The following is a 12,286-nucleotide window of genomic DNA, read 5'->3' as shown; positions in this document are numbered from 1 at the left end:
ATAGTCTGCTCCTGGCTTCAGGGACTGGGAAGACTTAAGATCCATGAACAGTTCAATAGTTTTAGACTAGAAATTTATTTAGGCTCTTCCTCTTTCTATATTATTCTTGGCTAAAAAAACCAAAAAAACAACCAAAAAAACCAGCACAAACAAACAAACAAACAAACAAAAAAAACCATTTAAAACCCCCAACAACCTGAATATAAAAGCATGGAGGTTTGGATACTTTGTTTGATTTCTCTTCTTTTTTTTTTTTTTTAGCTTTTAGGGATGACTCAGGTAGCTGCATAAGTGTTCTACATCTTATTATGATTTATTTTCCTAATGCCAGCATAAGCTTTGTCAGTGCCTTACTAAATATGGATGCAGTTAAACCATAATGGGGTTTTAATAAGGTAGTATTAAAGGGTAAGGCCCAAGCCCTGGAAGAAAAGAGATTAAGGTGATATAGAAACACACACAGCTGCAAACCTGCTCATGCTAGTAAGGGCAGCTAACAGGATAGAGCATTCAAGCTCAGCCAAGCCCTCAGCTTCAAAGTTCTTGGAGGTTTGTGCCCAGTAAATCTATCATTTCTGACACTTGAGTGACAGAAATGGAGTTTCTGCAGTTTAACCACTCACTGCTGGTCAGCTTCATCGAGGTAAAGGCCACCCTCACTCTGTTAACTGAGAGAAAACATTACCTGGCACCACCAGGAACTTTGGGTGGTAACTGAACTAACGGAGGCTGATGGATCCCATTCTTTTGGGACAAATAAAAGTCATTTCTGTAAAAAAGGGCAGCATAATTCTGTGGTGGGATCAAAGGGATCTAAGCTCAACAAAAAAAGAAAACATAAAACGAGAGTAAGATGTGTCCCCAGCAGCAAATCCACATCTTCTCATCAAAAGAGCTGCCAGCAAGGAGAAAGCTAAAATATCCCCAAAATGAAGAGCTCCTTGCACACATTTCTTCCTCTGGGAAGAGACGACACAGATCAGAGGTGCTGTCATAAAGCTCATTGCTTGGGAGAATCCTGGGACAGGCTGCACTGATGGGAAGGCACACAGGGACACACTGGAGAGATGAACACACACAGAAGGGATCCTCTGGATGGGAGTGTGGACCCGGCTGCTTTCCACCTCTCTGGGCTGTTGTTCATGGATATCTCCCAGGCTCAGTCCCCAGCTCCACCTGGACTCTTTCAAGGATAAATTACTTGGATTCTACTGAGGGTAATTACAAGATACCCAGGAGTAATAGTATTTTCCTGGAGGAGAGGCTTGCCATGTGAAGACAGACAAGAACATCCAAATTAATTTAATCCATGTTTTCTTATGGCCCTCCATGGATGTTAGAGTGCTATTAGTTTAGCAATTGTGTGGTACAACATGGTTTAGCTACTGAGAGAGCTCTCAAAAGCAACAGTTGCCATTAGAAAGGTGTCAGCATGTACAATTTACACTTTATACACTCATTTTTATTACTGTTAAAGTAATTACCCCTGAAAGATGGTCCATCACTACTGCTTAATAATTTAACCATCGATTTGATCCTTAGCAGAACTGGCACCCAGCATCAGGCACATTATTGCCATCAAAATATTAAAACCCCCCAAACACTTGTTTACTGAGCTACTATATTGAAGAATTGGGCTTTGTCCAGTTGCATAGTGATCCAAAAATAACATTTGTTAATATGCAATAAACCTTTTGGCAAGATTCCCGCTTCTATTTCATTTTCTCTACTATGTTAGGCAGAAACAAATATTTTGGCATTTAATTTAAAACTTGAAAATAGTCACTTTAGTAACTATCCGTGTCTAACTAATGCTCTGTTTTACTATGCTTGCAAATTACTTATTCCTTTCCTTTGCTGGGGAGCAGAAAACAAAGGCTCTTGAAATCACTGTTAGATTTGAAGAGCTGGTCCTCACCTCTCTTGGCTTCACAGATAACATTTTCTCTTCCTTTCCTATCACTATAATAGCTGTAAATCTATATCCTAAAAGTCTAATGTTTGTGCCTGTTCTTAATGAGCAGAAACTCTGGATCAAAACAAGCTGAAGAATTCCTCTCTATGAAATGAAGTTACAGAATTCAGTAAGGAAACTGAAAAAATAAGAGGGTGAGAACCACAAGTGTTTGCATCTGCTCCTCTGAGCTCCCCATGCAGTGCAGGGAAGTCAAGGTCTTCCCTCCCAGCCCTGTGTGGGATATTTTGGCAAGAGGTTTCCATTACTGCTGACTCAAACCATACATTTAATTCCCCTGCACAACACACAGGAGCTCAGATACACCCACAAGAGTTTCACTAGCACTATCAGAAATTAAGAAATCCAAAGAGAAAGAAATCATACACTTCAGTTTGTTTGATTTACACATTATTAGCTAAGCCAAACATGCTAATTCTGACATGGGGCTTTCAGGATAATGAAGAAGGAGGTCAGACCTTGATTGTCAGGAACAAGCAGACACCTCCTGTCCCAGAATGGCAAATTCAGCAAGAAAGGAGAAAACCATTCATCACGGAAATGTCAGACTGGAGCTGCTCAGTCTCCTCACAGCTTTTGGACAGGGTCTGGTCGTTTTTTAGGGCTGTGATGAGATGACTGGATCACTCCCTAAGCCCCAGGCTAAGTTGTCTGAACAGGACATGGGAAACTGCTGGATGGGACAAGAGCAATGTGCAAAGGTGACAAAAGGCACAGCACCTCGAGGGATGGCTGGGTTCCCATTTCACAAACCTCCCATTTGCCAGTGAAGGGAAAGGCATGTGAGAAGTGGCCAAACTTCACAGATAATTGAAGGGGACCTTTTGGGGAATAAAGTCTTGCAAGGCCACAGTGCCTAAGGAACCTGTCAGTAATACAAGCAGCAATGTACAGCATCTGTAGGCAACAGTTTTGAGAATATCAGACTTTGATATTGATGTATCAAACAGGGGCCATTAAGGAAAAAAGTCAATTATGGATGGTTTGTTGATATGGAATAAGATCAGGTCAGAGAAAAGAAGGTAAAAGGACTCTGAATAGAAGAATCCAGAAACAGCAAAGTTGAACAACTCTCAAATCATTAAGAAACCTTTTAAAACTTAAAAACTATTCTGCTCTTTAGAAGACTCAAAGTTTCTGTATTTTCACATTTCATATTCAGCCCATATTTAGAATTCTGTGCATCAGAAGATCCCAGCATCCTAAAGGTCTTTCCATCCTGAAAAAATATGACTTTCTTAAACATACTTTACCTTATCTCACAGTTTTTCCTGACTGAAAAAGTCTAGTCCAAAATGAACTTCTGCAATTTTAAATCGACAGTTTCCTAGATTTTAAACAGTCGAACAAAATGCACAGATAATGAAGCACCTGTGGATGAGTCTATAGGAAAAAATGGTAAACAAAGATGTTTTGATTTAAAACAAAAACTTGACTTCAATATGTTAGAAGCTGACTGTGTGCAATTACTTCGAGTGAAAGTTTCTAAGTTGTCTAAAGGGATTGTGTTGCTGCTAAAAAATCTATTTGAGCCATGTTTTCCTGCTTGCTGATATATAAACACAGCTCACAGAGCAGTCACTGCCTGGTATTTCCTTTGGGATCAAGCTATAATCTTGCAATACTATACATTTAAGCTCTGAATCCTGACACATCATAAAAATAAAAAGCAAACAAACAGAAACAACCCTCAGACATATTGAAAGAATTTTAAAAGAGGCGATTAAGCTCATAGAGCCCAATCACTCCTTGCAGAGCACTTTGTCAGTTTGTTTTGTTGCTATCACACAGGATCCACTCCACCATGTCCTTCAGACCAGCAGTTCCTTTCTTTTTCACTCTCCCAATCCCTTCATGTATCCATAGTTTTCCACATTTTATTCATCCCCACCTTGAAGATGATCGATGTCCATAATTTCCAACTTCTCTCACCCTTTCTTTGCCTAATGTACTGAAAAAAACCCATGACATTGGAGCAGGAACTGTGGAGTTTGATACCTATGCCATGACTTTGCTGGACTCTTTCAATTGTCCTTTGGATGTAGCTTGGTTGCAAAACCCAGTTTTCTACATAACTTCATAATACCTCCCACAGCAGAGCCTTGATCCTTTTATCAACAAAGTAACATTACATATTAAGTCATAGTAAAATGCATCATTTTACCTGCCACATTGGATAAATCATTGCCCGATCACTGCCCCAGGTCTGTATGTCCCAGGCACTATTTTGTTTCCATGCACAGCACAAATGAGTGCTGATCTTTTCCCAAAGTTTCTCAGTACTACTATGAAACAATTTCACCAAACTGGACCTATTTAGAGGTCAGGAAGTGGACTATTCAAAGGATCTTAGTGCACTATTCCCTCTTATCTTTCTATTTTAAAATCTCCAATCTTATTTTCTCAGAAAAATCATCCAGCTTTGAGTTTTCAATGTTTCTGAAAGCAATAATGACTCAAACACTGGATTTTCCTTTCTGACATGATGCTATAGAATTGCTCTGATCTGCTGACATTCCTGTTATATTTAAAGAAAGAAAAGGGCATGTTTTTGTAATTCTTTCTGCAGTCTTGGACAAGATTCCTTTTGCCTCTCACATGGCTCCCTAATTTCTATTTTCCAATTAGATTTGAATGTATCCTGTTCATCCAATGCTGACTAGCAAGAAGCTGGACTTCACATCCAATTCCCACAGATTTAAATGCAATCAAATGATACAAGATGATGGTGTCTTAGTCTATGAGCCCTAAAGTGGGGGATTACATGACAAAAAAGTTATCTACTGTACAGACCATCAGGGCCACAGCTACAGGGTTTATTTAGGTCTGAGACAAAGTCTGGCACATAGAAATAGCAGTCTCCAGATAGCTGTAAGAGGTTTCAGGAGAAAATAATGATCTTTGGGAAAGTCCTTCTTGTTGCACACAGTTTTTGTAAAGTGTACCTTATAAATGTGTTTACAAAGACAGAAACCACAAAATGTCTATATTTTTAATCAAAATGGAGAGGGAAGAGAGCAGTTTCTTAGCACTGCAGAACATATAATCGTTCTCTTGTCATCCTCCACTGCCAAAGAATTTTCCCTGCAGAATCATTCCAGAATGTCTTTTATTAAAAACTAGTATTTACAGAAAAACAGCAAACATAATTTTTTTATCCTACTCTTTTCCATCTGCTTTTAACTTAGCATTTTCTCTCTCTGCAGTAGGGTTAATACAATGTGAGTGCCACAGTTGGCTTCTATTAATGTACATCTTATAATCAGGCCATTTCTGCCCCAAAACTGACAGTGGTGGCCAAAGCACTGAGACACCAAACAAAACATCCTGCAAGGCACCATGGGTGCCTCCAAGCCAGGCTATATATTACCCATCAGAACTGGATCCACCATCCTCAGAGTCTCTGTAAAGGACCAGGTGGGTTTGAAAGCTCAGTGAGACTGCAGGGTGAAATTCATTTCCTCAAACTGTTTTGCATGCCTCTCACTCCCAAGCTTCTTTTACATTACTTTCTTGTGGTATGAGGCAGATGTCTTATACTGGTATATTTATTTATTGTGTATGCAGTGCTCACTGGAGTGAAGTGTGTGCTCAGCCGTGTGGCACAGTGTAAGGTCTGTCAGTGAATTTCTATTCTAAAACCAAAAACCCATCTTTTTATTGCTGCCTGAAACAATCACTATCTTCCACCAGTATCCCCAGCATCATCACCCATTCCATCAGCTGGTTTTGTTTGCAAGACACAAACTTTCATATCTGTAATATTCTAAGATATATGTGCAGTGTTGATGACTATATAAGAAAATGGCAAGTCACAGCCCAAAGTTTCTCTTCCCTGAAGATGAAATTACTTTTACACAGAGGAAAACCCTTCAGGCCAACACACCACTGACTTTGTACATGGATTTTGTGCTGTTTTTTACATAAGAACTGGTCCCACACATGTCCTCCAGTCACCCCCTCTCTGTGGCCTGTGTTTTCCTAGCAGCACTGTGAAGGAACACGGTGCAAAGGTCAGGCTTCATCTGCCAAAATAAATCTTTTCCTCTTTCTGAATATTTATAAGTATTCCCACTCAGATCTAACATAACCTGAAAGATTCCAAAAAATATTTCAAATGTCCACAGATTGTTTGTTTAGTTGTTTGTCTCATTGCAGTTGCTTGGCTAAGACTACACATTATTAAATGTTTAATAGGACTTTTGGAGTTTTCATTTCTGGACATGCTGATTTAAAATAAACAAACAAACAAAAGAAAGAAAGAAAATGAAAAAGAGCAATTTTTGACAATCCAAAGACAGATCAATGAATTTTTATTTCTTTTCCTAAAGAGATCTGCTCAGTTTTCAGTATGTCTTCTGCATACCCATGCACAGGGATTTATCCCTTGTGGTCCCCATGTATTCAAGCACAATGATGGGATCTGAGCCCTCCAATTAAGTGCTAATACATTCAAATTACTGATAGGAACCAAGACTTGGAGATTGCATCTCTATTAATCTGTTCTCTAACCCTTAGACCAAGTGACAAAGTCTGCCCACGTGCCTATTGTTACACCCCTTTATCCTCCAGAGCAGGGTAACACATCCAAAATGCCTTTGGGGAGTTCATACAGTTATAGGAAAACTAGAGATTGACAGGAAATGTAAATTACCTGTGAAAACCTGTTCTATCCTGAGAGCAATTAACTGCTGACAGAGGAGACCAGAGAGGCTGTGAAAAGCTCGTCCTTGGAGGTGTTCAGAGGTTGACTGGGCACAGCTTCTGAACACACTGCACTGGACCTTTTTCAACCATGGTGTTAAGACCAGGTGATTTCCAGAATTGTCTCCTAGCCTAATTTGTTGTAGAAATAAATGAAATTTATTCTAGGGATGGTCCTTGGCCTTTGCTAACTTCCAGACAGTGTTTGGGAATTGTTTGAGAGCCTGTATTTGGTCCAGACAAAACCTTGACAAGTACACTGCTAAAAATTTAACAGAAGAGAGGATCGAGTCCCTGTGCTCAGGGATATTCTCTGTGGCTGGTTAGAGATGTAGACAGAAGTGCTGGTGTTCCCAAAGTTATTCAGAAATTCTGTAACAGAGGAGGAACTCCCGTGCTCACCTTCCTGTCTGAGGCTTACTCTGCAACACTGGCATTCCTCTTCTCTTTTGTTGGAGCATCCAGCTTGGACTGTGGTGGAACCTTGACATGGCTTTAACTATGATGTGGTTCCTTTTGGAATATTTTCAGGTACAACTGTTTCTTTATGTTGCTAATCTCCAACCAAGGACAGATCACCTCTTTTGTAAGCGAGATTGAGAGACTATAAAGACAGCCTGTGACAGGAGGTGTTGTACAAAGTGGTTCTTGTGTACTTTGCAGAATCTGGAACTTGGTGAAAGGCTTGAAGCCACAAAAGACTAAGAACATCACAGATGTTTAGAATAAAAGCCTTAGAACTAAAGCTGGTACCTCACTGTATGCTTTTAAATATGACACACACCCCAAAATCTGCACCCAGATTTATTTCTACATATTACTGGCCAATGTGTGTATGTCTACAGCTTTTGCTTTCCGACAGGTGAGCATTTTCTTTGCCTTCCTTCTAGGATGACTAGATGCTGACAAACTCTGGTTTTAAAGTGTTGGGATTAAAATCAATAGGACTAACCAAATCACGAGCACAGTTCTGCCTAATTCTGCCACGTTCTGGATCAGTGTGTGTTAACATCAGAAAAACCTTGCAGACAAACTATGCTTCACCTTTTGTGGTTATTTTGGAAGACATAATCAGGAGCAAAATTGTGGAATTAATTTGAGATTTTGCAGTGGTTATTGCTCTGATATTTACATGTATTAATTGGTTTGCCATTATTTCACAAGCAAGGTGGAATGGTTGACCTGAGGCCATGCAATTTGCCAGTGGCAGACCTAGGGCAGCTTGATCTGCCAAGTGCCAGCAACAAACAGCATAACTGCTGTAGCTGATTTTTCCCACTCAGTGAGCCATATTAGTTGATTAGTGAGGGATTCTTTACAAGCGCAAGGACAATACCAAGGGGGAATGGCTTTAAATTAAAAGAGGTTTAGGTTAGATATTAGAGAGAAATTATTTACAGTGGAAGTGGTGAGGTACTGGCACAGGTTGCCCAAAGCTGTGAATGCTCCATGCCTGGAAGTGTTCAAGGCCAGGGTGAATGGAACTCTGAGAAACCTGATCCAGTGAAAGGTGTCCCTGTCCACGGCAGGAAGTTGGAACTGGGTGATCTTTAAGGTCCCTTCCAACCCAAACCTTATTCCATGATTCTGCATTCAGGCCCTGTCCCTTAACATCACTGACAAATGGCCATATCAGTGATCTCTCTGTAAGTGGAAATGTAATATTGCTGTTTTTTCAGCCCATTGGAGCAAAGTATATTTATTATCCACCTTGAATTTGTTTCCTTTGCAGGTTACTTTGCACCTTCCAAGAGGAGTCCCTGGATGCCATTGATAAAGGAGCAGCTGCCTCTGGATGCTGGCTTAGAGGTATCCAATAGATCAGCAGTGTATGAAACAGAAAGGACAACTAAGCAAGCTGGATGTTTTTTCTGCACTAAAAATAAACAGTGAATAAACATTTACATTTAAATAAGCATATTCAGCATGTTCACATATTATATTCTAATTACTTAATAGCTTGAACTTTGTTAAACGGTGCATTTTATAGCGTGCATTCAATCTCTCTTACATTGCACTGATGATGCTGACAGCAGCAAGTAATTGATCTGGGCTGTGCTTCAGGTACTCAAGTAAATCTTGATGTTTCTCTCTTCGTCGCACATTCATTCAATTAATTTCTCCCTAACTTTAATTGACATTCCTCTTTTTTTTCAAGGGTTCCCAAACTTTATTTCCCCACAGATGCTTTGTCATTGGACTTGTTTCCTAAACCACTTCCAATTTGCACACTTTGGTTTTCCTCTTCTGGCTGCAGATGTCTTCCCTAAATTGTCCTTTCCCTCAAGTCCCAAATGTCTCTTCTATTTACAGTCATCTCAATTATTTTGCATTTTTAGAGGGTCAGAATTAGGTACTCAGTTGCTGTTGCTGATGGAGTAAGGGAGCCCTGCAGAACCCATAGGTTGGAGTATTGTTGCTCTTAAGCAGGATAAAAACTACTAATAAGCTCCTACTTGCATGAGAAGTACAGAGAATGTATTTTCTTCATAAGACCTTGGGAAAACACGTGCAAAAAAAATGCTGGTGCATTAACAAAAACTAAATATGTGCCTTTCCCTGCTGGTTGCCTACCTTGCCCCAGGGTCTGTGGATCTCAGGCTCCATCCAGACCACGTGTGTTAAGTTCCTTCTTTCTTTCATAGTAGAAGATGCATACCTTGCACAGCCCAAAAAACAACAGCAGAACAGTTACTTAATTGTGGAATTCTCCCATTAAAAAAAAAAAAAAAAAAAAAAAAAAAAACAAAAAACAAAGCATTAACAGTAAGGAACAAAAACATTACAGCAAATTTATGTCTCAGGGAGGTGATAAAATCACCCTAGGGATTGCTTTAGTCTATTTGTTCCCTAAAGCCAAATGTCAGAGACAGTTGCACAAACTAATATGCGATCCTTGACTCTTTGCAGGCACAAAAAACCTTAAAGCTCAAGGCATAATTTGAACCCTTTCTCTGACAGTCCTTATGACTGCAATAAGTATTTTAATGTTATGAACATCCTCTCTGGATTTTTCTTATGTCTTTAAAAAGGCGGTGATTCACTGCTTCAAGCTACGCTTCTGAAAGCATCTTATTGCTGGGTTTTATGAAAAGTATTTTTATCAGAGGATAAAAAATAATATGCAGAATTATGTTTCCGGCTGTTGGAAAAGCTTCCAAGTGATTCTTTTACTCCTCCCAAAAAAGGAAGTTGAAAATCAAAGCAGAATAATTTTAAATAAGTTCGGACTCATAAAGCTTCTCTCATATTAAATCCTGCTCTTAACTGGGCTGCTGCAATAGCTGTGCAGGGAAAGAGCCCTCCAGATCCACAGGAACCAAGCTAAGTATGCAACTCTGTGCCATAAAGCCACCACAGGTAAAGGCGGACTGCAGTTTTAGTTTTTCTGGAATGTATCTAGCAGTCCCCGTGTTTATGTAATTCCTGTCATTCCTCGGAGCTGGTCTTAATCGTGCTGTAAAATGACCAGGAACCTCTCAAAGTGTGATTGGTGCAACAGAGCCCAGAGCTCAGAGTCAGCCAGCTGTTAATGGGAGTTGTGCACTTTAGAGCTGGGTTTTGTTCATTTTAGGGTGAATTCCTCATCTATTGTGTGCCACTTGTACATGTTTCTGATAAGGCTGAAATAACTCTGCAAACACTGAGCCTTCAGTACTGTCTTGATTAAATATACATAACAAAGGGCAATCTAAGTATTTTATCAGAAGGCATCATTTATACCTCCTTGGTAACAATTTAGGATGATAACATAAATACTCACTGAAAAAATCCTATGAATGTTCTCATTTCAACAGCACCTCAAGCCCTGAACAGAGATGAACTTAAACTGCTGGGCTAAATGTTATAGAAATCAGGAAAGCACTAAGGCCTTTTAAATATAAAAAGTCTTTTTATTAGAAACTGTGTATTTTAATAGGGATTTTTTTAAATGTAAATCATATTTCCAAAGAATAAATATAACTGAGATTAAGAATGGAAGCAAAGAAAAACAAAGGGACTAGCTTTTGCAGTTCTAGCCAGTCATGTTCCAATCATGCTTGGATCTTAACCCTTACCTAAATCAAAACTTATATATATTTGAAAAAAATTGACCCCCATACATCTGCTTACACCTAGTAAAACTTCACTGAATTTCTTTTTTGGGGGCAATATAGAAGAAAAGCTTTCTTGTCCATTTGGAATGGGAATAGAGTAATAGTTCATCTGGAAGGGATCTACAACCATTGTCCAGTCCAATCACCCAACCACAGCAGGCCTGACCAAAGGTTAGAGCATTTTGTCAAGGGCATGATCCAAATGCCTCTTAAACACTGGGGCATCCACCATGTCTCTGGGAAGGGTGTTCCAGGGTTGGAGCACCCTCTTAGTGAGGAAATGCTTCCCAATGTCCAGTCTGAATCTCCTCTGGTGCACTGCTGACGCCTTCAAACTAATCCTGCCTCTGGATACCAGGGAAAGGAGCTCAGCACCTCCCTGTCCCATTGCCCACCTCAGGAACCTGCAGAGCAATGAGATTGGACCTCAGCCTCCTTTTCTCCAAAGCAGAAAAGTCAGTTATCTACTCCTTGTATAACTTGCCTTCCTGCCCTTTCCCCAGCAAAAAATATGAATGTCAAGCTTTATTTTGGGAAAAGCTTCACACAGACTCTGTGTGGTGTGATTGTGATGCTGCCTTTATTCATGGCTACAGAGAGCTTCCAGCTGCCTGTAGGACCATGAGAGCATACAGGATGGAGCTTTGTCAAGTATCACTGTGATGTGCCCATCATCTTCCACCTTTCATGCAAAAAAAAAAAAAAACACAAAAAATGAAAAATGCAATATAAATAAATATATGTCTCCAGTTTCAGTCACAGCTCCCCACAATTAAATTGCAGGAGGCATTTCCTGTGTCAGAACAGCTTTGCTCAGCATTATTGGTGCTGTTTGAACAGACATGCCATGAATTCCATTTTGCCTCAACGCATCGGACAATTTGGGAACAATAAATACTTCCTTTCCATTATCTCTTATGAATTATACTGACATGCAGTTTTCATTCATACAATAGAATAATTAGAAATGCAGAATTACCAAGAACTTTCTCCAGAAGTAAAAGTTCAAGCATATATTTTGACTGGGTTTTTAAAAAACTCTGACTATGTCTCTGACTTTCGTTCTTTTAGACATCTTGGAATTCAGACAGCTGAACATAAACAACATATTCGGAAATGGTTTCTAAAGCCTGTTCCCTCTTCCGAGTTTATTTTCCAAATAATACTCAAGATATAAAGACTCATTTCAGGCACCCTTCTCAAATGTTGTGCTCCAAACATATATTCTCTGTAGCAAAAATACGCTCCAGGAATAAAAACAGGCCACAAAGCATTTTGTTCTTGCTTTGGGAAATGTTCAGCTATCAAGTCTGTAACTCATAATGCTTTTAGAGAGAGAAATTATATATATTTTAGTGGAAATTTCTACATTTTCCAAAGTCTGAGCTTCATTTCCTATGAATACTGTGACAAGACAGCCACAAAGCTCAGCCGAGATTGCAGAAACACATAAAACAGTGTAAAATAATAAAGAGTATTTTGACTTTTGTATGGTCAGAATGGGTAGAGG

At 39.5% G+C, this 12,286-nt stretch overlaps 1 long non-coding RNA gene across 1 annotated transcript in view; it reads right to left on the bottom strand.

Moving 5' to 3' along the window:
- The window catches only part of LOC148224526 (uncharacterized), a 50,819-nt gene extending 41,533 nt beyond the window's left edge, over positions 1-9,286 (bottom strand). Inside the window, exon 1 of the long non-coding RNA XR_015802925.1 lies at positions 9,254-9,286. This is a non-coding gene — a long non-coding RNA (uncharacterized LOC148224526). The remainder of the gene's footprint in view (positions 1-9,253) is intronic.
- Positions 9,287-12,286: the final 3,000 nt, after the last annotated feature.

Source organism: Sturnus vulgaris, chromosome 3 (genome assembly GCF_052056855.1).
Source record: "Sturnus vulgaris isolate bStuVul1 chromosome 3, bStuVul1.hap1, whole genome shotgun sequence".
NCBI classification, from domain to species: domain Eukaryota; kingdom Metazoa; phylum Chordata; class Aves; order Passeriformes; family Sturnidae; genus Sturnus; species Sturnus vulgaris.
The sequence above is the reverse complement of the archived record's forward strand: the minus strand, read 5'-3'. Positions and strand labels throughout refer to the sequence as shown.